The 22,710-nt window shown below is 45.5% G+C and overlaps 1 long non-coding RNA gene across 2 annotated transcripts in view; it reads right to left on the reverse strand.

The window, feature by feature from the left end:
- LOC138267851 (uncharacterized) overlaps positions 1-22,710 on the reverse strand; it is a 184,669-nt gene that overhangs the window by 91,126 nt on the left and 70,833 nt on the right. For both annotated transcript variants that reach the window (XR_011199881.1, XR_011199882.1), the window contains exon 2: positions 3,807-3,990. This is a non-coding gene — a long non-coding RNA (uncharacterized lncRNA). The remainder of the gene's footprint in view (positions 1-3,806; positions 3,991-22,710) is intronic.

Consider the following 22,710-nt stretch of genomic DNA (forward strand, 5'->3'; position numbering starts at 1 on the left):
GGTACGCTGTTGCCTCAGCCACCCCCCTATGGTTTGGAGCAACCAGCAGAAGCTGATGGACCACTGGGCTGACATTATTGACCGGGAGAGGGACCTGCTGAGCATCCAGATTGCAAGCCTTGGTGAGTATTTGTAATACATTTTTACTTACTTTGTGTCCTGTCCTATAATGCTATTTTTTTCCAAACAGCATGTTGCTCAGAAGTAAATTAAGTTCACATAACGTAATGTTATGAATATTATGTGATGCAATTTGAGCAAGACAGGTGCCTGTTGCTACCTAGTTCTGCTTGTTGCTGTAGATGCTTGCTTGGTCTCATTATGCTGACTATGCTGGTTATCCTGACTCATCTGTCCTGTCACTAGGATAGTGGTACTGTGGTAGTAGTAGTATAAGTAAGTGTAGGAAAGTACCCTCTTTCTTGGCATGGTTACCCCCATTTTCTGCCTGTTGTCAGTGTGTTTGACTGTGTTCACTGGGATCCTGCTAACCAGGACCCCAGTGATTATGCTTTCTCTCTGTAAATGTGGTTGCTTGAACCACATACACCCCACATTTGGCATACAGCTGCCCCCTTGTAAGTTCCTAGTATATGGTACTCAGGTACCCAGGGCATTGGGGTACCAGGGGATCCCCATGGACTGCAGCATGTATTATGCCACCCAGAGGGAGCCCATGTAAAATGTGTCTGCAGGCCTGCCATTGAAGCCTGCATGAAAAGGTGCATGCACCTTTCCACTACAAGTCACTGCACCAGGTCACTTTAAGTTACCCCTATGGTAGACCCTCCTAGCCCAGAGGGCAGGTTGCAGTTACCTATGTGTGTGTGGGCACCCCTGCAGAGGTGCCCCCTTAAACTCCAGCTCCATTTTCATGGACTTCGTGTGTGCGGGGACGCCATTTTACGTGTGTACTGGACATAGGTCACTACCTATGTCCAGCTACACAACGGTAACTCTGAACCAAGGTATGTCTGGTATCAACCATGTTGGAATCATACGTATGATTCCATGCACTCTGGTGGCTCCTTAGAGGACCCCCAGCATTGTTCCTACCAGCCTTCTGGGGTTTTCCAACAGCCCACACTGCTGCCACCCCTCAGACAGGTTTCTGCCCTCCTGCTGCTTGATCTGCTCAAGCCTAGGAAGGATTTCCTCTAGGAGAGGGGGTAACACCCTTTCCCTTTGGAAATGGGTAACCTCCCCAAGCCTTTGGTATGCTTTGAAGGGCACATTTGGTGCCCTGGGTGCATAAACCAGTCTACACTGGTTCAGGGACCCCAGTCCCTGCCCTGGCACAAAACTGAACAATGGAAAGGGGAGTCACCACTACCCTGTCCATCATCACTCCAGGGGCGGGGCCCAGAGATCCTCCAGAGGATGTCCTCCAGAGGATCCCTTGATTCTGCCATCTTGAATCCAAGATGGGCAGTGGCCTCTGGGAGCATCTGAGTGGCTAGGTCACGCAGGTGACGTCAGAGCCCCCTCCTGTGGTCACCTGGCTAGGTGACCAATCCCCCTTTCAAGGCTATTTAGGGTTATCCTATGGATGGGTCTTCAAATTCGGCTTTCAAGACTCCAGCAGGACTCCTCTACTTCCACTTCTGGCCACTGGAACTGCGACGGGACCCTCCAGGAACTGACAATCTGCATCCACGACAAAGACTTTGCTTGCAACATTGTTTCTACTACTCCTTCCAGCTTCTGCCACATTTCCACGGCTGTTCATCCTCTAAGGGTGGCAAGTCTTCAGTCTGCATGAGGAGAAAGAAGGAATCTCCTTTGGAGTGAAGGAGTCACTCCCCTGCATCCTCAGGAACCAACAGTAACGATGACCAGCTGCATGGATCCCCTCTCATCCTGAGCTGCAGGATCCTGCATCATGGGTCGTGGTCTGGAGTGGTCCCCTCGGGCCTCTCTACCAGCTGTCCAATGTTGGTGGAGTTAAGCCCTTGCCTTCCCATGCAGGACAGTACCCCAGTGCACTGCGTCTCTTGCAGCTACTAAGGCTTGCAATTTGCGAGTCTCAAAGCTGATGTACAACAGTATTTCAGACACTGCTTGCAAATTGCAAATCGGTCGCAAGATACCTGCCTCATTAATATTCATAGGCAGGTCGCAATTTGCGACCCATTTTGGAATGGCCACAATCACATGGAATGGTGGTCTGCTGGGGTCAGCAGACCACTATGTCTGTAACTGCTTTTTAAATAAAGCAGTTTTTTTTTTTAAATGCAGCCTGTTTTCCTTAAAGGAAAACAGGATGTATTATCCAACAAAAAAGAAAGGTTTATTTTTTCATTTTTTTCAAAATATCGGTCATATGCGTTCCTAACTTCTGTCCACATTGAGAAAAATACATTTTTGGCATGTGCCAACTGTTATGACCTGGACAAGTGGTTCATACTTCATATGTCTTCAATAATGGAATTTTACACCTGTTCAAATTTGACAATTATCAACTTTCATTTTATATATATATATCTGTATATATATATATATATATATATGTATATATATATATAAAGTTTCTCTCCCTGTACTGCAGTGCATAGTTTTTCCAACCGTCCAGATAAGCCAGACAGGGTATCTATTATCAGCATGTTATACGTGACGTGTGTGACATATAGTCATCATCTGCCTCTTGTTGTCAGGGTAGAATTAAAAGTCACTTAGAGAGAGCAGGGCCATTACAATCAAAGATATTTTTTCAGACTACAGAGAATATCAAACCTGTAGTAGCTAGCTCGCTTCCAGTCATTATTTAGCACAACAAGAAAAGAACACTTCTACTCCATAGTAGATGATGCTTTTTTTAAAGCAATCCTTTACCAGAAACAAATCTGTTTTTTTACTGCATCCTTTCAGCCAGACAGTGGTGTTCTGAGGCATAATTAATCATGCCCCTCTCTGTCCTAGGTGACCAGCAGCAATGTACTTATACTGTGCCACTATGTAATTAAAAAGTGTTTGCACAGAACGTTCTTTACAATTCTTTTTCTTGATATAGCTCCTGTTGGTCCACCTCCACCAACGACTCAGCAGGAGATCACAGCCCAGATCCGGCGGCAGAGGTAGGAGGCCACCAGGCAACATTACCAGAGGTTTTTGGATGAGGAGGACCCAGCACATGCTCCTGCTTCTAGACCTGACCCCAGTTCCACCAGTCAAACTGCCGCACCTCCAACCTGCAGGCCATATGGGCACAGTTGCCAGACTGGAGGTACCCATCCCCATGCGCCCCCTCAGACCAGTTGTACCATCACTGTATGCTGCCCGAGCTGGCACAAGTGAGCAGTTGGTTGGCCCACGTCAACAGCCACATGGAACAGGTTGAGACCCTCTTGAAAATACCATCTTTTAACTTTGTTTTTAAAAAAAACTTTGGGGAGGGAGGGAGTTGCTGTGAGTGGAGAGGGTGTGTGTTTGGGAATTTGGTTTGTACATTAGACATTAATTTTTTACATTGGTTGGGGATGGGTAAGATGTTGGAGATGGTTGGGCCTATTGTGGGTGGAGAGTGTGGGTTTTACAATTTATTTATATTTTTATGCTAGTAAAGGGGGCATTTTTACAATTCACTTTATGTCTGAAGTGTTTTTGTGTTTTACTTTTAACTTTGCCCTGATGTTTTTCACACAGCCTATCTTTTTAATTTATATTTCTCTACGTGTCTGCCAGTTAGGAGAGTATGCTGCCATTCCCTATATTGCCTATAGAAACATAGAAAAACAACCAAGCACTTATCTCAGCTGCAGTATAAGTTAGTTACATACTTAGTAAAGTAGTTAATTTTGTTCTCTTACCTAAAAGATGAAGTGATGACTGGTGGATGCTCCCTCCATCAATGTTCCATGTTCCATCAGCTCACTGAAGGGTTTCCCAAGGTGCCTTCTTTATGGCAGTGCGCTAACAGGGAAGGTATCACAGCGAGGTCCCACCCCCGATCTGATCTCCAACTATATGATTAATCAAAAGGATCACAGGCAACTAAATTTAAAGAAAAAATGAGTGTCAGTAGGTTATACATATACATTTATAATATATCTTTAGAAAAACTGAGGACAGACTGCTACCCCCATGACACCTCAAAGAATACCTCAAATCATAAACTAGCAATAGTAAATTATTTAGAGCAATGGTGAGAATTTGAAAACCAAGTAAAGAAATCCTCATGTCATGAAAGTCTGCGGTTTATTGACACATAACAAGTGCCTGAATGATGATCTGTTGACTCTGAGGAATAATGCTCGTTCTTATGCATGATTGGGTAAGAGGGACTGGTGTGGGCTATTGATCAGGTAATAGAAGATTCCGTCCTTGACTTGGTGTTGCATTTATCTGCATTTGCCCCACTAAGTATGGGATCTATTTAGCATAAATTAACTTGTCACACCTCAATAAATCACATAGCCTGGGGGAAGGGTGTTAGGGGTTTAATGAATGGATGGGAAAGGGGATTTGGGGAAAGGTGTGACAAAGACAGACACAACAACAGTTTTCACCAGGGCAGTGAGCAGCATGTCATCATCATCTTGTTCTGGAAGGAAATTAATGAAGGAATGAGTATGACACAGTTCAATGAAATGCACTGCAAACAGTACTTCTTCTGCCCCAGAGACCCAAGGTATTAGATATCGAAATGTTCTGTCACCTAGGTTTGAAATAGCACAGTGAATTGTACCCACCAGTTCTAAAACATATGATTGTTAAAAGGAAAATTGTACTGTATTGCCAAATTGGGTGGTATATCTGCATTCTTGGAATGCCCATCACTCATTGGTGCCTGTTTCAAGACCTGTCTGGTAGATAAGCAGGAGTGTTCAAACTTATCTTTTGCCTTTCATTCATGCAGGTGAAGAGAAGTACTATGAGTTGTAAAACAGACTCTGCATTGAAGAGTCAAGCAGAATGACAGAAGGAAGGTAAGCTTGATGAGGGGTGTACTAAGAATGCCCACAGGCAGAGCAAAAAACTAGAGGACTCAGAGTTTTACTTTTGCCATCAGTGAAATACACTCACTCATCAGTATTTCCCAAATCAACACACCTCTCTCATTCCATATAGCTGAGTACTAGGGCTCAGAGTCATGGTTTCCATTTGAAGTCGATAACTCCCTTCTTTTAGCTGTTGTTGATAAGGTAGGCCCGGCCGGAATCCTTCCATCTTTCTCCTCATGGCTCCATGTAACTCCGTCCCAGTCCCGGCATGACTAGATGTGTAGAACACTGCGGTTTAAGGACAAGTAGAGTATCTGAATTGTTGTATGTTGTATAGATTTGTGCTTGTTAACTAAAGTGAGTGGTGAGGTCTGTGATGAACCAGAAAAAAGGAGTAGACAGTACAGGTGAAAGAAAATCTACTATTTTTGTAAAAGCCAATCACCTACAGGAAAAATGATCACCTATCAAGCACCAAACATTGTAATTCACCAAAATCTATTCATTGAACACCCTCCCTCACTGTCTGCCTCCATGTAAATCCTCAATCACCACTCACAATCACTCACTTGTTGCAATAGTTGTACCCAGTTATCACCTCTTCCAATACAAGCATAGGTAGGTTAGGTAGTAGGTACACAATTGTATATTTGATGCAGTCAACACATTGGAATTTAGTATTGGCACTGTTGTAAACAAATGATCTTCTGGGGCAGCCCTGCTAAGTGATTCAGAAAAAGGATAGGCATGTGAGGGAGGGAGGTATTTTCTCCAATGGCATGAAAGTATTGTTGTGAAAGCTTCTTGTCCAACTCCAATCCAGCCACATGTATTACTGAAAAATGGTGGGGTGGCATAAAATCAAATCCAAAAACAAAGAATATTCCACTAGTTTCTTTTTTTTGTTTTGTAAAGAAAGCAGTTCTAAGGGAAGTAATTAAAAAGTTCTAAGGTAGCACTGGCATGCTCAGTCTGGGAAGTAGAGTTTGTTCCCAAACTCAGGTGGTTCACCCAGAAGTTGATTAGCTAACATACCTGATTCTGACCAATCATCCTCCTCCTGTGGTGTATCATAAATGGTGTAATCAGGTGGTGTGAAATGCTGGTTCATTTTGATCATGGTTAGTCTCTCCACATTTTGAGGTGAGAGACTGGTCCTTCTTACTGTAACAACTGTGCCAGCAGACACATGCTCAGCAGACACACTGGCTACAGGACAAGCCAGATACTTTGTTGCCAGCCTGCTGAGCTCTGGCCATAAGTGCATTTTCCCATACTAATACATCAATCGATTTTGATCCACAAACACCTATTTTGGGTCATCAATATACACGTGGAACTTCCTCTGGATGGTCATTGGTGCTGCTACTTGCTCAACCTCTTTTGCCTTTGCACTAGACTTACGACCCACCACTCGAAACCAAGCCAATGCAGAGGTTGGGTCCAATTCTTCTATTGCTGTTTTTGCAGGTGTTCTTGTTGCTTGTATTGGCTACTGTGAGGAAACGAGACTGCCCTCTCTGGAAGTTGAAGGCGTCACCCCAGCACTGTGGAGTGGGACTTTAAGTTCCAGCCACTCTTTTTCCAGGTCTCCGGCTTGCTTAACAACCCATTGCTTTTATTTTGAAACATTCCCTTCAGAAAAAATAATGAAAGTGGGAAGAATTCGTTTGTAGCTTGGATCAAGTAGGGTGGCTACTCTTGGAGAAGATATTGTAATTTTGTAACATTGCATTACAAGTCAAGTGATAGCTAAAGCTCTCCAACAAGTCATTAACTTCTGGGTTTTTGTTCACACTTTTGAGTGTAAACCTTTCAGACACCTTCTTTAGCTGGTCCTGTAGCAGATGCAACAACTGGATAGCTTGGCCCATTGTACTGTTCTTCTTGCTATCTTCCCATGTGAAAAACTCAAAAGGGATCAGTAACTGTATCAGGCATTTGTCTGGGCCCCATTTGTCTGCATCCATGGTCGTAGCTTTCCCAATTGCACTGCCTCCTCTTTGAATGGCATAGGGGGTCATTACGAGTTTGGCGAGCAGAAAAGGCCGCCCACCAAGCTCCCGCGGTCAGGTTGCCACCAGTGCAGCCGTCTTCCCGCAGACCCCGTTACAAGTTCCCAGCTGGGTCAGCGGGCAGAAACACCCCAGCAGGGAACAGCACACAACATTGACGCAGTCTCATAATTGAGCCAGCGGCAATGTTGCGGTGCGTAGGGTACAACAGCACCTGTCATGATTTTCACTGTCTGCAATGCAGACAGTGAATAGCACGATGGGGCTGTCCAAGCGGGCCCCTGCACTGTCCATGGGGCCCTCTGCACCCCATCTCTGCTAGCTTTTACATGGCGGTGCAACTGTCATGTAAAAGCTAGTGGAGAGGGCGGTCCTAATTCCCAGGGCAGCGCTGCATGCAGCGCTGCCTAGGTGGATTAGGACCGCCAGCACTGCCAGTCCCTCCAGTGGAGGGAAACTGGTGGTGCTGGCGGTCATAATGTGGCGGATTGACCCCCGCCAAAGCGGTCGGACCACTGCTTTGGCGGCGGTCAGACCGCAACCACGGTCCTGGCGGTCTGAAGACCGCCAGGGTCGTAATGAGGGGCACAGTCACTGATCTGCCTGTACTGCTCAAACAGACGTTGCAACAAATAATAGATAGAGTTCTAACGTGTTGTCACCTCCTGTATCAGGGCTTTAACTTGTACTCTGCTAGCACACTGAATAATCAACAACTGCTTCCGGGCTTTAAGAGAAAGACTGAAGTTAGTGTGAATTTGTCTGTAGGTTGTCAGTATGTTGTTGACTATGTCTTCTTTCTTTAGAAACTCTTGAACAACCAGGTTCATGCAGAGTGTGAAACACAGGACCCCAAAATAGCCACCGTCTGCCATGGTCTTGGCTATGTTACTGCTATTGTCCGTGGCAACAAATCCAATTCAGAGACCTCTGGGTCGCAGCCATGTGGACACCTTGCTGTTAAATGTGTTTGTTTGCAGATGTATGTTATTTCTCTATGGCCAACATGGCTATTACATGCCGTCGAACGCTCTTAAAAATGTATTTGTGGCAAAAGCCTGTAGAAAGCTTTTGCTTTACCCCGGAGAGATCCAATGTGCAGTGATGCGGATGTAATCAGTAGCCTGACAACTGGTCCACAAGTCTGTCTTCAGGTGGAGAGTGTGAACAACACTTTTCTGCAAAGCTTGTCCAACCAGTTGCAGCACATTGTGATGCAGCACTTGAACAGCAACTCTGGTAAAATAGGTCCAACTCAAAACCCTCCATTTTGGGCAGATGGCTGCCACAAATACTAAGAATCCCACTCCTTCCATAAAAAAAAGGGAGGAGGTCAAGCGCTAGCATTTTTGCCAGTTTCCCATTGTATGAACGTGTCATTTGATGGTTGAGGTCACAAAGCCCCTCCTGCTTAAACATGCCTGTAATAATAGCCATGATTTTCTTGTGTTCTGGGGCCACTGATACAGGTGACTTTTGAGAAGTAGGTAGCAGTAGACTCAGTGTGCGTCATGGGGCAGCTACTGTATGCTGTGGTGTCTCCATCTGACTATGAGCCTTCCTGTGCCATTGTGAGGTCACTGAGGCAGGTGATTCTGACACACTGATAGGGACAGGGCTGCTTTGCACCATCCTCTTCTTTCTTGCCTCTCACCATAATTGGATCAATTGTGGCTTATGTTTCCCAGATCTCCTCACCTTCATCACCATGACCACATCTAGCAATTTTTTTTATGGTGCTCCTTGTTGATTGTTTGACCTCCAGTACCATAATGTGTACCAGGCTTACCCTGACGAACACTTGATTGGCAAATTGAGCATATTGCGATGTTCTCCTCTTGTTTGCCAAGTGTGAAAAAGTCCTAAACTGGGAAGGAGTACTTTCTAGGTGGGCCACTGCCAATGCCTGAAGAACTGGGGGTAGGTAGGTGTGTCGTCAGTTGCCTCTCTGCAGTACATCCTTCTACTGATTTAGGGTTAGGTGCAGGTCTCAGCTGGGGCTTTACAAATATGGGAGCTGGCAGTGCTGCCTGTGCCACATCCCTCGGAGCAGGTTGAATAGTAATGTCGGATTCCTCTGTGCCAACTTCCACAACTGGCTCGTCGTCATCATCCTCATCATCCCCTTCCATGATTCTAAGGCTTTTGGTAACTTTTTTTTTCCCTTGCCTCTGCTGACGTCTCCCGGACTCTGCCAGTGTTCAGTCCATGTCCCTATCACCATCATTAGAAGTGGTGCTTGGAGAAGATGGTGTAGTAGTACCCTCCCTTTTTCTTGCTGGAGATCTTGGAGGCACTGATTCTAAAAGAAGAGGTTCTTGTTCGACAGGAAGCTCGACCTCCTTTTCTGCTGTAACTTCGAGAAGATGTACTATTGCTGGCTGCGACTGTAGTCCACTTTGCTCTGTTTCCTGACATGATTAGGTACTACCTTGTGAAAGGGACAAATCCAATTCAATGTCAATGCTCATTGACGTCGCCATGATAGTAGTGGCTGTCTCACTGACAGACATGGTCTTGAGCTTAGGTTGAGGTTGTGCTGTTGATGCGGGAGTGCTGCTCCTAGGTTCCTCCCCAGAAGCAAGTGTGGCAGGTACACATCTCCCGAAAAAGGTTGTGGTCTGCACACCACTAGTGGAAAGCTTCTTCTTCTCACTGGCCACTTTCCTCAGAGCAAATTTTTCTAGGGCCATCTTAAAGCTCTCAGTTGGCAGTGGCACCAAGTTGCATAAGTGGAAGAGATTGGAGGACTGAAATCACTGTACAGACCTTCTCTGTGGCAATACTGTGGGTGATGTCTCTCCTCCTGTGTACCTAAAAGCAACCAAGCAGGAAAAACATGTTGCTAGTGAAACGTGGCATTGTTGCTGGCTGAAATATTACAGACAAATGCAATATTAGTACGGTTGGTTACTTATGTAATAAACACCAATTTAATCAAACATTGTAAAGTTAAACCACACCACCACTCCGTAAAATTTTATCAGGCAACACAACATGCAGATATAGCTCTTTGCTTTATCTGCATCTACTTAAAAGGAGACATCTGTGGTAGTCAGAGAGAGAAAAACAGGTGAATGGAATAATCCTTTAAAAAATCTATGGCTGCCAAGTGGTCCAGGGGAAATGGAATAATCATTTAAAAAAATGATTGAATCTGCTGATGTGTCTGAATGGCTCAAAGCAACAGGCAGAATTAAAAAATTCACTTGAAAGATTAAAGTAAAACATTCAAATAAAAAATAATAAGAAATTAAAATAAAATCTTAAAATATAAACTTAAATATAACAAATGATCAATAACTGCTGATGTTGGTATGAGAGGTCTACAAGAAAGAAACCTATTGTGAGGAAAGGAGAAAGAGGTAGACAATACAAAAAATGCAACAAAAGAGGGAAATAATATGAGAAATGTTCATCAGAATCATATTCTTTGGTATACATTTATGACAATGATTTCCAAGCATATCAATATTAAACTGGTATCACATCAAGGCACACTGGCTGGATGCACAAAATGGCTGCTAGCCACATGGTAAAACAACAACAACAAGGAACAAGTAGGCATAGAGAACAAGGAACATATGCAAACTATGCCAGAAATAGTCTGGCTGGATGCACAAAATGGCCACCAGCCACATGGTCAAACAACAAGGAACAAGGAGGCATGGTGAACACAGAACACATGTAAGCCTATGGTAAAAGCACACAGGCTGGATGCACAAAATGGCCATCAGCCACATGGTCAAACAACAAGGAGCAAGGAGATATGGTGAACAAAGAACACATGCAAGCCTATGCCAAAAACACACTGGCTGGGTGCACAAAATGGCCGCTAGCCACATGGTCAAACAAAAATACCAAGGAGCAAGCAGGCATGGGGAACAAAGAACACAGGCAAGCCTATGGCAAAAAAACTGGCTGGATATACAAAATAGCTATCAGCCACATGATCAAACAACAACAAGGAGCAAGGAGGCATGGTGAACACAGAACACATGCAAGCTTATGGCAAAAAAACACTGGCTGTATAGTTTCTATACTGTGTTTTTATACTTCGTTTTCATACTTCATTTTGATCACAGGTACAAGGTTTGAATATGGGTTGATGTAATTACAATAGTATGGCAGACTCTTCACTCTGCTGAGAATTTCTTTTCCTTTAAGTACATTTCACTTCTAAGATGTCTGACACCCGATGTACGGATGAGGGATAGCACACATTCCAGAAGGCGTATTCTGGTTTAGTGGGAGTATATGCCAACAAAGAATGGATAGGAGCTCATGGATTAGAATTTGCCTGATGGATTTAGGTTACTGTTGTGGGCAATTGTGATCCTTAATGGAAATCTCTGGTGATATTAACTTTAGGTTATTTGGGAGCACTCACTTAAGTGGAGCAAAAGTATATTATTTTTGGTCACTACATTCTCTCAATATGGCTGCTATGTGACCCTTGGCAAGGGGTTGGCCTACGTGCTAGAATCCCCTACATCATTGTGACGTGGAGAGAAACAGGCTAGAGAGAACTTCCAGGAGAGACTCACAGTATTGATAAGCCAGCGATGGTGATGGCATGTTGAAACAACAGGCAGTATTGATTTAAGGTATTTTGAAAGAAGAGATGTGTGGTCACTGGGCATCCAATACTATTTATATGAGTGTATTATGGTGGTCATAATTTGCTCACTAGGTGCTTGCGAAACAGCTGTGTTTTCTAGGGAGACTCTCTTGAATTTATAAGCTTGGTAATATGGATTTACAATTGAATTGTGATGGACTGATGTGCAATTAACAGTACGGACCAGGCAGGTGGTGTTAATAGAATTCAGTTCCTGGAGGTTTTACAGGTATTTGTTTACAGTTCTATGCATGTGGAGGCACTAATGGAAGGCTCACATGCACCCCAATACACAAATCACAATGTTTTCGTTTGATGATGAGATGTTCCTAACATTATTTTACAGTTGTGAGTCCACAATGAGTATAAGGGCGCAAGTATGTTTAGCTTGATGCACGGTTGTGTAAACATTACAACATGGAGTTATGGAGGCGGCACCATCATATTCCACTCGTATAGCGTTAATAACGGCTTGGCAAATCTTTGGCACACTACGCCCAATCACAACTTTTCATTTTTTCCTGCCAGCAGAGTGAAGGTTTTTTCTGCAGATAATACTTGTGGTATCTATACAATTTAATGGCCGGGTTTATGCAGATTTAAAACCTGAATGTATATTTTAGGTGAATGTATATTTCAATTTCTTTAGAGTTGAATGTCTTCCTGTTTGTCCTGAGGAGGTCTGAAACATAAAGACTGAAACACGTTGACACATTTTTCTGGAGGAGTCCAATAAGAAGTGGAAACAAATGGATGAAATAAAGAACACGTAGCACACTACATAAATAGCAATTGTACATTTAGGGGGTCATTACAACCCTGGCGGTCAAAGACCGCCTGGGCTTTTCTGGAGGAAGCACCGCCAACAGGCTGGCGGTGCTTCACAGGGAATTACGACCTTGGCGGAAGCACCGTGGTTGCACCGCCGGGACCAGCGGTTTCCCGACACTTTAGTCCTGGCAGGAGTAATCCTCCAGGGCAGCGCTGCTTGCAGCCCTGCCCAGGGGATTACGAGTCCCCCTCCCGCCAGCCTTTTCATGGCGGTTTGCACCGCCATGAAAAGGCTGGCGTTAAGGGGAGTCGTGGGGCCCCTGGGGGCCCCTGCATTGCCCATGCCACTGGAAGGCAGTGCAGGGGCCCCCTGCCATGGCCCCGTGCAGCTTATAGCAGACAGTGAAAAGCACGACGGGTGCAACAAGGTTTCCCTCCGCCAGCCCAGCTGGGATCTCCTGATGGCTGCGGCGGGAGTGCGGCCGCATTGGCGGCCGCTTGGTGGGCGGCTTCAGCCGTCCGCCAAGGTCGTAATGACCCCCTTAATCCCTTTAATGTATTTCTGTCCCAAAGGGCTACCTCTAATAAAGACTGCAGGTATATGAGATAGCAGCCTTTTTTTCTTCAAAGCCGTGGGAAGACTTGATATGTATGGCTTTTCTAATTTTGTTTGTATTGTTAATTAGGTATTTGCAATAATGTGTTCTGTTTCTGGATGAATACAGTTTTATAGTTTGACAGAATATATTTTCAGACAAATGTAGACTATATTATTTGTTTTGAGTTAATAAAAATAATTGGTGTATAAAAAATATTTTTGAGTGAGGTAGGGAGCAAATAATAAGCCCCTTCTGCCTGGAATTATTTAATGTTTTTTTTCTTATTGGTACATGGTCAAAAAATAACAGTAAGCAAAAAGGCATGGAGAACAAAGAACTCATGCAAGCCTGTGGCAAAGACACACTGGCTTGATGCACAAAAACGCTGACAGCCACATGGTGAAGCAACACCTGCGAACATGGAGGCATGGAGAACCAAGAGCACATGCAAGCCTATGGACATAAACTACACAAGTGGCCCCTGATGACACACAGCATGGTAAACAAAGACAAATGGTGGACCACGACAAACACACACATACTCTCTGGCCATTAAAATGAAGCATGGTAGTAGCACAGAAGAACATACTAACTTTAATTAGGAAATACAAAACACAAAATTTAATTGAGCTATACAAATTTCACAACACACATCCTACTATGCCATCAGGTATATTACATTACCCCACAACACATACACTTTTTGCAAAAAAAAATGAAATGTAAACAATAGCCAACATTTGTAATTTAATCCAATGCCATCCCTGCCCCAAATGAAGTTTTAAAAACATATACCACTGAAACATTTATTTCATGCCCTGATGACTACTAGTGCTGTGCCTACTGGCTAGATGGCCTTTTGGAAGTCTAGACCACATAGTAAAATAAATGAATATTGCAAATGTAACAAAATTGTGGAAAAGGTACAACTTTTCTTTACAAAGATGAAAAAGCAATGAAATGTGAAATAAATAATGAGGCCCCTACTTAAACTTCAGGCCACCCACCACTATAAAATTTAAGAATCAAAATAAAGTAGCAAGATATACTGGTGCATGGCCAAGAAAATAAACAACACTCTGTCGGAATTTTATTCTTGCTCCAGGCAAGACTGCTGGTTTAGGGATGACAGCACTTTTGTTTGTAGGTGACTAGTCCTACAACAAGTTGAAACTGTTGGCTCAACCCTCCTGGCTCACAAGCAGTACCTCACCAAAAACCCAAACAGTAAAAGGTGATTTGTGGCAGCCTTTACGCATGGACTCAAGAATGCGACATCTCAGGTAGGTTGTGGTTAAACAGAGATTACCCATTTCTCACATGAGCAACATGTCTCATTCACACACAGGCAATGAAAGAGATGCAGTGAAGTTTTCAATAGGTTTTATTAACAAGACTGCAATCTGCTGTAAATTGCATGTGCTGCAATGATTAGGATAATGAACAATGCAAGAAACAGAATGGTGAAAACGAGAGTCATGAATACAAAGACCCCCAACTTAATGCAATAACATGTAATATGAAATAGATGTGAAATAGACCCTACAACCCTAACATGATGAGCCTAATCTCCAACCGAAAGAGAGCTAGTTGTGTTAAACCTATTCTACCAGTACCATGTCCATGAGAAGAGTCCCCCAACCCTCGTTACCTTGTAATGGAATCTGTAGATCAGACTCCCTCAGGACACGAAGACTGGGTCAGCCTCCAGGCGATGTGTAGCAAAGATAGAATTGATGGCATCTGGTAGGAATCCCTCTGATTATCTTGTCTGTGTGAAATGTATTAATACAGATCTGGTAGGACCCCTGACACAGGTATGTTCCCAAACAATAGATAAGCAGGCATACTTGGGGCTGCAATTATATAATCAATTCCCTGAAAAGGTACATTATGTTACTGTCACACGAAAGTGGGAAAGTACATGATGGAAATACCTACATATCTAATTTATCTTCGGCGCTGATAGTGATGCCTTTACAGAGTGACACCGATAACGTAAAACTAAGACAACTTTCTAACTATAAATATGAATGCTATCTTGGAAGAAATAATTAAATATATGTGCTAAAACAGAGCAAGCTAAGTAGGTTAAAGGTCAATGGGTAATGGGTGCACAAGCCTGCAAGCCAGAAGGCTAAGCTAAACTCCTAATTCCCATTAAAATTTAATAAGATCCACTACACCCTCTCCATTGCCGAAACAACTATAATGCCAGACTAATGACTCCAGAGAAAGTGAATGAACCCAAGATAAAATGCTGTGGACTGAAACAAGTTAAAATCATATTAAAATATAACAAAAATCTAATTTAACACTTGTTTAAAATAGCTAAAACATACAAAGAGACATGTCGACCATAACAAGCACAGCAGGCCAAAGATAAAAGGTAATGTTGGCAAATTTATTTAACAGTAGACATGATCTTGAAGAATGTCTTCAAAGCTATCAAAAGGAAAGGCATTGAAGAAAGAAGCCACATTGCCAGATGTTAGATTAATGACTGGATTGGTAGACAGATCCACAGAGCAGTAGTGCTCAGCAGCCTCAGACGCAGGATCTCCTGCGATGGCAGCACGATCCAAAGTGCCCAAAGGAGCCAGACAATCCACCAAGAGTGGCTCGTAAGTGGCCTTGTGAATCAGCCTCAGCCTAATGGGGCACAACGGTGAATGAGCCCTCATTGGGAACATCAGCAGTCCTTTGTTCACAGGAGGCACTGGCAAAACAGCAAGTCACACCGAAGGTAGATATTTAAACAGGCACCAGGTGCAATTAAAGACTGGTTGCACACACCATAGGATTGGTCAGAATGACAAGGACCAATCTTGCTCTTGTTCTTCCAGCAAAGGTGAACCAAAGAACTATACCATGCGATCATGACATAGTTGGGCTGGTGGTAGTAGCTTCATCACTCTGCTTAGCTGGGATGGTACAACCTCTGCGTATCAGGAACAATAGCAGTAGTATTCTGCCGATCAATGCCAAAGTCACAAGAAATCTGCCAAACACACTGGAAAAGAGTGAACGGATGGCAGAAGGAATGACTCTGAAGACAGTCTGGAAGATGGACACAAATCCAGACTCTACAGCCTTAAAAAAGTAGACAATCCCCGAAGTGCTTGAAACGTTGAATATTCCGGATACCAAGCTCTACAAAGTGATTGTGGAAGTTGGTATTTCATAGGGATCGTATCTTGGCTGATGATCTTTCTATCTGGAGAGCATACGTCTCTCTAACCAATGTCAATGCAACTTGTTTCTGGAACAGTGGCGCCTTTGGTCAGCTCAGCTTGTCATAATTTACATTAGTAGTATCAATGTGAGGCCATATTTCTGCTACTCTTATTTCATGTGGGGGGGGGAATAAAACATGTCAGCAACACATTACAACCTTAGAAACTGAAATTGCATTCACAATTCCTAGTCGCACATCGCAACAGCTTTGTTCGTTCAGCACCACATGTTAGACCTGGCATCATTGGCGTGGTCTCCCCTGTCTTTTTTGCCTCTGTTTCCCATGTTTTGACTGTGTGCTGAAATCTGTTTTTGCTGTTTATGGTACTCTGGGCACTTTTCCACTGCTGAATAGTGCCAAAGTGCAAGTGCTCCTGTGTCAATTATCTGTGTAATTGGCTTATCCCTGATTGGCATATTTCATTTACTGGTAAGTCCCAAGTAAGGTGCACTTGAGGTTCCCAGGGCCTGTAAATCAAATGCTACTAGTGGGCCTGCAGCATTGGTTGTGCCACCCACGAGTAGCCCTGTAAACATGGCTCAGACCTGCCACTGCAGTGTCTGTGTGTGCAGTATTAAGCTGCCAATTCGACCTGGCAAGTGTACCCACTTGCAAGGCCAAAACCTTCCCTTTTTCTATATGTAAAGAACCCCCAAGGGAGGCCCTAGGTAGCCCAATGGGCAGGGTGTACAGTATGTTAAAGGCGGGACATGTGCTGGTGAGTTTTACATGTCCTAACTGTGAAATACTGCTAAACCCAGCTTTCACTGATCCAAGGCCTATCTCCCTCATAGGTTGACGTGGGGGCTGCCCTTAAATGATTTTTAGGCACAGATTCCTTTTGGGGGCAGATAGAAATATGGAGTTTGGTGTCTCTGAACTCACAATTTACAATACATCTTTTGGTAAAGCTGCTTTTTAAATTGTCAGTTTGAAAATGCCACTTTTTAGAAAGTGGGAATGTTCTTGCTTAAACCATTTTGTGACTCTGCCTGTTTGTAGATTCCCTGTCTGGGTCAGACTGACAGTTGGGCTGGTGTGAATTCCCTCTAGACAATGAGACCAAGGGAGCTGGGGAGTAGCCTGCGTAGTCTGAGGGGCCATCTGAGCTAGAGTGGAGGGAGGAGTGGGCACTTACACCTGAATGGGCTGGGCCTGCGCTCACACAATGCAGTCTCCAACCCACTGGTGTGAGCCTGGAACCTGGCCTGGGCAAGGCAGGATCTTGTGAACAACAGACTTTCTTTTGAAGTTTGTCAACTTCAAAGGCAGAAAGGAGTATAAGTAGTGGACACCAAAGCCAACATTTTTAGATTTCTTCAAGGATTCAAGAGGAACCGCTACCAAGGAGAAAAGCTGAAGAACTGTGGAGAAGTGCTGCCCCTGCCTGTGACTGTGCTTTGTTGGGCTATCCTGCAGCTGGTGCTTCTGCTGTGAAAGGAGACAAATACTGGACTTTGTTGTGCATTCCTGCTTGAGAAGAACCTCCAAGGGCTTGGGTTGAGCTTACCTCCTGTTGTTGAATTCTCAGGGCCACCAAAGACTTATCTCTGCCAGAATTTGGACTCTCTGGTGAGACTCCTGCCCTGCCAAGTGGTGCCCCATCCAGTCCCTGGGCTCTTGAAAGGTGAAGCTGGTGGAAAAGGAATGAAATCCACGCATACACTGCCGTGCAGGGAAATTTTAAAAGCACCTTCCGCAATACAGCTCCGCAGCTAACTCAGCGCTTCACCTGCACCGCAGCTGGGAGATCGACACAACACAGCTCGAGAAAACTACACGCAACACCTGCTTACAGTGGCTGATAACGATGCAAACCCCACACAGCACAGTTTTCTGACACCATGCAACCAGATTTCAATGCAACATTGCTAGGCGTGAAAGATCAACGCATAGCCTGCCCGGATCCGCGGTGCCCCATCCGTAAATCTACACTGTCGCTGTCTTGCCAGGAAGTAAAATGCTACATCTCTGACCCGACCGGAAAAGGAAACAATGCACGGCCTCGCTTCTGAGAAAGGAACCGACGCATCGATGACTTTTCCAATGCACGCTCGCCCGTGTGGCTTTATTTTTTAAAAAAAACAGGTACTTTTGTGTGACAATAGCATTCTCACTGTTTTCTAAGAATTAAGGGGTCATAATGACCCTGGCGGACGGTGGTAAAATGGAGAAAAGTACTGCCAACAGGCTAGCGGTACTTTTCCCCATATTAAGACATTGGCGGTTTGGCTCAAGCCGTCACTAGCCCGCCTGCGAGATTATGACCCCACCTACCACCATGGTTTTCATGGCAACCGTACTGCCACGAATTCCCTGTCACTGATAGGGTTCTTCCCCGCCCCCTCCCCTGGTTTTTCCCACCCCCCTCTCCAGATCCCCCTTCATTCATGCACCTTCATTCACACATGCACAAATGTATTCACACACTCATTCTCAGATTCAAGCACGCATGCAGACATCCATTCACACACACACATCCACACACACTTACATACAAACAGGCACACACGCATACACACAACACAATATACAGGCACTCACACATCCATACATGCAGACACACAACATGCAACACACACCTGCATGCACACACCCACAGCCATAAACACACACCCCCACACACACACACAACACCTCCCTCCCCTGTCAGAGCACCCGACTTACCTTTTGTGAGGGGATCCTCCGGCAGGAGACGGGATGGGGCGCTACTGCCAGCACCAGCGTCCGCCAGCAGAACACCTCCAGGCTGTAACATGGGTCATAATACGGTCTGCGGCGGTCTACTGGCGTGGCCACAGCCGGATTTCTGCCATCCTTCTGGCAGAAATCCAGCTGTGGTCATAATCCGGCTGACGGCTGGTAACCGCGGCAACGGTCTTTTGGCGGCCGTCGCCTCAGCGGTAGGCGGTATATACCACCAATGTTATAATGAGGCCCAAAGACTCTTATTATTTTGAAAACCTCATATTTTGACTTGTGTATGTTGGATTTTTGTCTCTTTGATCTTGTTTGATTTAAATAAATATTACCTATTTTTCTAAACTAGTGTGGTGTTCATTTTGTAGTGTTTTCGCTGTATTATTGTGTGTTTTCGTACAAATACTTTACATTGCTTCTGGGTTTAAGCCTTCCAAGCTTCCAAAGGGGTTAGTGGGGTTTACCCTGGTGTGTTTCTCCCATACCCTGACTAGAGAGAGGGTCCCTGCTTGGACAGTGTGCAAACTGACTGCAAACCAGAGACCCCATTTCTAATACCACATAACTTCCATTCAAAAGTACATGAAATGCAGCACGAATCAAATGGATGAGAGTACCCTTCAGAAATCAGGCCAAATTCATGTCCCCCTCATTGCAAAAGCCATGAAGGGACACCTGTTTGCAAATCATTGAGGCCCTCATTATGACATTGGTGGTAAATCCCACTTACTGCCATGCTGACTGCTGCCAACATAACGCCGCTCCAGCGGATAACCGGCAACCATATTTTGACACACACATACCAATCCGTCACTATACAGCCACACAAAAGTCTGCCACACCAAAGGTCAGTGATAAACTGGCGGTTTCCAAACCCACACCGTTACGCTAACAGAATTACGCCTACAACATTATGACCCACGAATCACCACGGTGGACATTCAGTAGAGGTAAACCATTGGCGGTACATACCGCAGCGCTCAAAATAAACACACACTAACAAAACAACACAACATTGGTCAATGTAAATAACACACTCCTGACACCTACACACACACCACACCCACACCACTATAAAACACACCACAGTACCCATAACCCTTTACGACTACAAACCATTGCCAACGGAGAGACAGAGACAGCAAGAGTACCCACACAACCAGAGCCACATACCACCATCACCTATATACCACCCACGCACCTCACAACACACACCCCAATACATCACCCTACACACCCTCACCCACACCACTCACACCACACTCATGGCACCACAGCAACAACCCAGGTTCTTTGAGGAGGAGCTAAGGGTCATGGTGGAGGAAATCATCCAGGTAGAGCCATATCTATTTGGATCACAGGTGCAGCAGATATCCATTGCTAGGAAGATGTAGCTATGGTGGAGAATCGTGGACAGGGTAAACGGTGTGGGGTAGCACCCCAGAACAAGGGATGACATTAGGAAGAGGTGGAACGACTTACGGGGAAAGGTGCGTTCCATTGCAGCAAGACACCAGCAGGCAGTATGGAGGACTGGCGGTGGACCCCCACCTCCTCCCCTACAACTAACAACATGGGAGGAGCAAGTCTTGGCAATCATGCATCCTGAGGGCCTGGCAGGAGTAGGAGGAGGACTGGATTCTGGTAAGTCAACTCTCTGTTACTATCTCCCCCCCCACCTGCATGCCAACACATACCCCCACCCTCACTCCCATCACCCCACAACCTCCCACCCACCCCACCATCACAACCCACTCATCCCAATGCTAAGCCCTGCATGCAACACCAGTGCATGGACACCCCTCCCAGACCTGCATGAACACCTATCACCACAGCATGCACACTAGAGAGAATCACCTAGCCCACCAAATAACAACTCACACAAGGCAAAGCTGCCAGGGCAATAACAACCATAGAGGGCAACCCACCCATGCTCAATATGTCACACACAGAAACAATAACACTGCATTTACATCCCCACAGGTATCCCAGCCAATGTCACAGGCGAAAAGGTGCCAACAACATCCAGTCCCCCACAGAAGAGGCCCACAGTGATGACAGCAGTTGTGGTCGCCTGGATCTGGATGACCAACGTGGCCCATCAGGGACCTCCGGAAAGTTGGTTATCCAGGCACTCTCTCACACCACCACAGAGCCTCTCCCCTCAGGAAACACCACCATAGCACCCACCCAGGGGGCCCATACCTCTGTCCGCAGGACACGTCAATCAGCAGTGTGTCCACCACTACAGGGACCCCAGGCAACCCTACAAACACGGTCCAGGGGACAGAGGCACAGGCCAACAGGGAAGCTCGGAGGACTGCTGTGCAACAGGAGGAGGACATGCCCAGGGAACCAACCCCCCAGGAGGCACTCACCGCGATCCTGGGAGCATGCCAACATTACCAGGATATGCTGGGCCACATTCTGGACAAGTTGCAGGAGAACATGCGGCTGCAGGAGGGACAGTACCAGGGGATCAGGGAGGACTTGAAGGGCATCAACACCACCCCCAACTCCATTGCAGGGGTTCTGGCAGACATGGCCAACAGTATGAGGGAGGCAGTGGCACACCACCGGACCCCTGACACTAGCCAAACCACTGAACAGCCCTCCACCTCCGCTAGTGGACAGGAGGCCCCGCCACAGGACCAACAGGCCACCAGCACCCCTCCCCCTGCAGAAGGAGAACTACTACACAAAGGTCCCCTGCGATCCAGGCAGAAGCTAGACTATTGCCAAGACCCCCGAGGAAATACAACTCTCCTGACTGTCACCCTTGTGTCCCACTCTGTCACCCTGTCCACCTTGAACTACCATCGCTCCTCTTCCTATGCCCCTTGGACAATGCACCTGTGATACAAATAGGCTGGACTCTAACCTGGACTTTCCTCCATCATCACCCCAGCCCATTGCACTACACCTTCTTCTTCAGAGCACTGCAATAAACACACTTTGATAAAATACAAGTGTGTATGTCAAATATTTTCAAAACGTATTTGTTCAACAAGGTTCAAACATTGCAATTCAACTGTACAGTAATGTTTACATTGGAAAGACCTGTAGTCGGCTGCACTGAACACACCAGGAGCAATAGTGGAGAACCAACATCTGCAAAAAGAGATGCCAAAGGGTACAGAGAGTGGGCATAGAAGCAGGAATACACAGCCTGCCAGTGACAATGTCACACATCAAACTGTCAATTATATGTGTATCAACACTGTCTTACCTGTGTCTCATTGGAAGTATTGACGAATAATTGCATTTCTGTTGTCGTCATCCTCATCCTCTACCTCCTCATCTTCACCGTCCACAGGATCCACTGCTGCCACACGGCCATCTCCAGCCTCCTCCTCCTGCAGAAAAGGCACCTGGCGACGAAAGGCAAGGTTGTGCAACATACAGCATGCCATAATGATCTGGCAGACCTTCTTGGGTGAGTAGCACAGGGCTCCACCTGTTAGATGGAGGAAACAAAACCTGGCCTTCAGGAGCCCAAAGGTCCTCTTTATAATCCTTCTTGTTCGCCCATGTGCCTCATTGTAACATTCCTCTGCCCTTGTCCTGGGATTCCTCACAGGGGTCAGAAGCCATGAGAGGTTGGGGTAACCAGAGTCTCCTGCAAATATCAAGGGACAACTGTGAGCCACACACTAACCCTTAGGGCCCACACCATACAACAAAATCCACTGGGTGGGAACCAGGGCTCACCTATTAGACACACCCTGTACCTTGGAGTTGGCCCCTCACATTTGAGATGCTGCTATTCCTCAGGTTAAAGGCATCATGCAAAGACCCAGGATACTTTGCACTGACGTGGGAGATG

The sequence above is a fragment of the Pleurodeles waltl genome, chromosome 12, assembly GCF_031143425.1.
Source record: "Pleurodeles waltl isolate 20211129_DDA chromosome 12, aPleWal1.hap1.20221129, whole genome shotgun sequence".
NCBI classification, from domain to species: Eukaryota; Metazoa; Chordata; class Amphibia; order Caudata; family Salamandridae; genus Pleurodeles; species Pleurodeles waltl.